Raw genomic sequence first — 5,493 nt, forward strand, 5'->3', positions numbered from 1 at the left:
AAAAATATTAATACATACAATCCAAAAATAACACTTAGATACATCATGACATGAAAGTTAAACACGATCGAACGATTGGATGTTGTTTTATTCAACTGAAGTAAAGCTGTCACGAGAAGGTAAAATGAGAGCAATGAAACAACAAATACGGCGATCAGCTGAATGTCGAAGCGGAAGGAAATGGACAAAATAGATAGATGATAAAAGGATCGAGATAGTGGGCGAGACGAGATGCAGTCGGCAGGCAGCTAGTTGTTGGTGGGCGTGACGAGCTTCTCGATTTCCTGCAGCGCCTGGATAGCGGCCTTGATGTAGAAGGCGAGCGGCGCGGATATGGCGGCGAGCGGGTCGGCCGCGATCTCCTGCTTGACATCGTCGTCGGCGGAGGGCAGCGGCGCGGTGGGGTCCTTCTCGAACTGCTTGGCCTGCTCGAGGTAGGTGTCCATTCGCGGCGTGGCGAAGAGGCGGACGGCGTCCATGTCGCCGCCCCTGGCTGCGTATCGCTGTCGCCCGTGCGACGTCTCGGAGGCGAGCGCGTATGGCCTCCCTCGGCCTCGTAGAGCTCCTGCGACTCCATGAGCCCGAGCAGCTGCAGCAGCTCGGCGCGGAGCATGCCCACCAGCTTCTGCCCGTCGTCCAGCACGATGTCCTCCAGCGCGTTCTGCGCGTCCGCCAGCTTGTACCGCGCCTCGTCCAGGTTCTGCGCGTCCGCCAGCACCCTTGCCTCGCCGATGGCCCCGGCGTGCTGCCGCCGCGCCATCTCCGCCAGCACCGCCCGGGCCTTGCTGCTGGTGGGTGCCTCGGACGGGTTGGCGGTGCGGTTGATGAGAATGTCCTGCGGGGTCTGGTTCTGGAGGCCATGCTGCGCGGTGTAGCTGTGCTGGGCCTCGGCCAACGGCGCGTCGTAGTCCGTCGTGTCGGTGCTTTCCAGGAGCGTGAGGTTCACCGCGACCTTGCGCGTCTCTCCGCTGAAGAGGGTGCCGAACTTGATGGTGATGACGCCGGTGTCGCCGTCGGTGGTTTGCGTGTAGTCCGTCCCGGGCGCCACGAACATGGTGTCCAGGTCACGGGGTTCTTCCGTCTTGGGCGTCAGCGTGAGCTGCACGTCCTGCGCCACCACCGTGAGGAGGCCACCCAGCAGTTGCGAGAAGGGCGCGCTCACGTTCCCGCCGTCCGGCACCGAGCTGAACGTGCCGCCGGGGGATTTCCTGGCGACGTTGCTGAGCAGCGCGTGGTCGGCGTCCTTGCCGAAGCCGAACGTGTAGACGCTCACCGTGCCGGGATCGGGTCGCGTGGCGTCGGTGTCGCTGTTCTGCTGTCCGTCGGACATAAGGAAAACGTTGGCGGTGCGGGCTTTGGTGGTGACGCGGCCGGCGATGACGGACAGCGCGGTTTCCATGCCGACCTCGATGTTGGTCCCGCCGCCGGCGACCAGGCCGTCGATGATGGCCTTGAGGTCGGTCTGGGCGGCTTGGGTGATGGAGCGGAGAGGGCAGAGCCTGGTGGCCGAGTTGGTGAAGGAGACGATGGAGAGGCGGTCCACGGGGGTGAGCTTCATGACCACGAAGTGCATCGCTGTCTTCATGCTCTGCAGCTTGGTCCCCTCCATGCTGCCGCTCACGTCAAGCACCGCCACCAGATCCAGCCCTTCCCTCACAGCCGTGGAGGATGTGGCGTTCAGCTCCACCACCGCCGTCACGGCGTCCGCCGTCAGCGCCACGTCGTCCTTGCTGTAGGTCGGCGTTTTGATCGTCACAAGCCCCTTGGTGCTCCCTGCATGAAATCAAATTCAATTCCTACATCCATGTAGTCCATACAAGAATTTATCGATCTAAAGCTAACGACGTCGACCAGTGTACCTGCATTGGAAGCGGGAGGCTTCTCATCGTCGTTGAACGCCATGGAATAGCTAGAGATCAATCGGTCGACACAGAGAGGAAAAGAGCAAAAGCTAGCTAGAGCAGACCACACACTTATATAGCTCCTGCCTGATCTATGTTAGATGTGCATGCATACCTTCCTATATATATATACACAAATAACTACTAGCAGGAGGCTTCCCGGCATGGAACGATCCATGGATGCATCTTCTTCTTAATTATTCAGAAAAACCCTCTTCTTTATAATCAACGCCTCTGGAGACTTCGCAATTGCTCTTTAATTGTGTGTTTGTGGCACTCCATACCTTCCTCTTTTGCTCCATCTCGTATGGTACATGCATATGTGGACTGTGAAAATGATTTCGTGTGGTAATCCACCAACTATTTGAATTTGCACATAACACTTCGGTAGATTATTGAAAAAATGACCAATCAAAATATACTTTACTAGGTTGTAGCAAAACTATATTGTGTTGGGACAAGAAGCGCATTTCCTCACAAATTATGGTTTTTGCCGGAACCGAGAATAAAATTAGATGCCAGTCAAGTCCTGGATGCGTTGAATTGTCTAGTGACTCATGCTGGTCGAGGAGCTATACATGGCTTGAAATTGAGAATTTTCTAGAGACACAGGTTATAATTGAGAAAAAAATGCCTAGACACAGTTGGATTAACACTAGTAGAAAAGAGGGCTTTGTTTTTTTTTTGCTTCAAAGAGATTTAGCACCGGATTTGGCATGAACCGATGCTAAAGGGGGTCATTAGCACCGGTTCGTGCGGTCAGGGGATCCGCCGCGGTATTAGCGTCGGTTCGTGCGGGACCTTTAGCACCGGTTCGTGCCACGAACCGGTGCTAAAGGGTTGGCGGCAGCCGTGAACCCTCTAGCACCGGTTCGTGTTACGAACCGGTCACACCTCCATCCTCCCCGTGGATCGCCTTTTTAACTCTGTAAAATAGAAAAGAAAATGATAGAAAATTAAAAAAATATAATCTTTTGAGATTCCCGTATGTTACGCAACCTACTATTAGGAAAAATTAACAAATTTGATTTTCGATTTTTTTGCATAAAAAGTTTAGAAAAAGGTAAAATGGCATTAACTTTTGCCTACGATATCGGAGAAAAGCGTATAATATATCGAAATGATTGTGGGAAAAAGTTACATCCGAATTCACCGGGGTTTACCCGGTTAGCTAATTTTTAGATTCACAAAATTCCAAATTAAAATATGAAAGCAGGAAGATTTTAGTTTTTTGCTAGAAATTTAGGATTTAATTTTTTTTATTTTTTTAAATTAAAATTAATAATTGCATCCTGCATAAAGATTACTATTACTTTTAGAAGATTATAAGATTTTCAAATTTTCAGGTTTTAGGTTTGACATTTTTTTTAAAAAAAGTAAAAATTGAAAATAATTAAAAATAATACAAATTATAAAGCTAATATTTATTTATTTATTCAAGATTATTATTACATCATTACTTTTGTTTATTAAAAGAATTATTTGAAATTCAAACAATAAAGAAATATGACATCGACCAACATGTTAGTGGGATTGATATTATACTAGTATCACATACATGCGCGCGAAGCACTTAGGTGCGGGAAACTTGGAAGTTAATCGTGCTAGTGCTAGAGTAGTGGAAGGATGGGTGACCGAGCGAGAAGTTTGAGCACGATTAAGTAATTTGACTAGAGATAATTACAGTTAGAGACTAAACTTGTGAAATAACTAAAATATTAGAAATTCTAAAAAAAAAGAAAAAAAAGAGGGAGTGGAAAATAATTTGATTTTTTTTTACGGTAGCGGGGTTCTACTGCGGCAGCGTTTTGGGGCGTTTTCCTGCCGCGGCAGACCTTTATACGAACCGGTGCTAAAGGTCCTCTCGCTCGGACGCTCGGCAGCCGCCACGTGGTGCCCCTTTAGCACCGGTTCGTAACTGAACCGGTGCTAAAGGGGGGAGCGGGCTTTAGCACCGGATACTTAACACCTGTTAGCCATCCGGTGTATATGGCTCTTACCAACCGGTGCTAAAGTCCCGTTTTCCACTAGTGTAACCTCACGATTCCTGCTACCGCGGGAATTGCCACATGGTTTGCAACTGAGATTTGGATGACAATCAGCCGAATAAGAATCAAGTTAAATTTCGCTCGACTAAGCACTAGTCATTCCAACAAATTAATACCTAGAACGTTTTTTTGTTAAACTATATAATAGTTCAATTGCACACTGTGAGAGAGACATATTGGTGCTTTTAATTTGGTCAATCGTCTAACTCTGTGACTCCACTTTTAAGATTAGTCACAATGAGAAGTATCATATACTAGTATCATGTACATTATACTAGTTTGTGATACCACCTCCACATAGTATCATAATATGGTACATACTTATGTCATATTTAATGTTTTGTAGAATCTTAATGCAAATATGTGTACATGATGTATTTGTCATGAAGTTTTCTAGGTTTATGTGTCATGATACGATACCATATTATGATACTACTTTCATCTCTCACCTCGTTAATTGATGTGACACATCAGATTTTGCCAATATGACATGCATGATACTTCTATTGGGGCTAGTCTAAGTACACGTAGTACACATTGTTCTAGAGTGCTCACAAGCATGTTGTTGTGTGTATACGTGTGCTTGCCTTGCGCAGTTGTTAAAAAACAAATATCAATTATTATCACCAAATAAGTTTTAAAAACAGTACTATTATGTGGTCAAAAATCGTAGCTAACTGCACACTTTTAACAATTGCTAGAACAGAGGGCACGTCCATGCTTGGAAACCTATTAAGGGTTGTTCATTAAGTCAATCTAAGAATGGAGGCATCATGCTTGTTTTGAGGATCTATTAGGCCAAGTTTGGTCTCTTCCTCCCTCCATATCCATTCGTGGTGGCCGGTTCAGTGAACCTCTCGTGTTGGCCAGTTCGAGTGATGTGGTCATGGCATGCTTGGTTCTGGTGTAAACCGAACGAGGAGGTGTTGAGTATGTGGTATATTGATCGTTAAAAATAAGTATGTGGTATATTGCCACGTTGCATCAGAGTCATTGGCCGGTTGCTGGTACAATGGGTGATGAAAGGGTCCACACCTTCAAGATTATGTGTCATGCTATACTCTAGAAATTTGCTTTGTTTTTAGCTCAGTGTCACACGGTTTTTGCGCCGTGGTTTCTATCGTATTCCTAACCAGTTCTTCTGCCCCAAAGTACATCTATCTCTATCTCTACTATATATCTCTATCTTTATCTCTATCTCTATTTTATATAAAACTAGCAAAAGTGCCCGTGCGTTGCACTGGGATAAGCTAAAACTCAATCGCTTCAGTGAACCAAACACTTCTCCTCCATGCCACCATGGAGGAAGGTGCTCATGTTTTCTCATATTCATAGCGAACATAGTTAATTCTAAGAAGGTGGGCTTGTAAGGTCCTTGCTGCACCGACTTGTAAAGCCACAGTTGCGTGGGCGCTTGTCACATTTTTCGGTGAAAATTAAAGACAAGAGTACTTTTTTAGGTACTAAAGTACTTTTTCAATTTCATGTTTTTGTATATATTTAAAATAGTTTTCTTCGAAAATACTTAACGAAAAATGACGAAG

At 46.3% G+C, this 5,493-nt stretch overlaps 1 pseudogene; it reads right to left on the reverse strand.

The window, feature by feature from the left end:
- Positions 1-248: 248 nt before the first annotated feature.
- On the reverse strand, positions 249-1,902 carry LOC124656152 (annotated as a pseudogene).
- Positions 1,903-5,493: the final 3,591 nt, after the last annotated feature.

Source organism: Lolium rigidum, chromosome 5, assembly GCF_022539505.1.
Source record: "Lolium rigidum isolate FL_2022 chromosome 5, APGP_CSIRO_Lrig_0.1, whole genome shotgun sequence".
NCBI lineage: Eukaryota > Viridiplantae > Streptophyta > Magnoliopsida > Poales > Poaceae > Lolium > Lolium rigidum.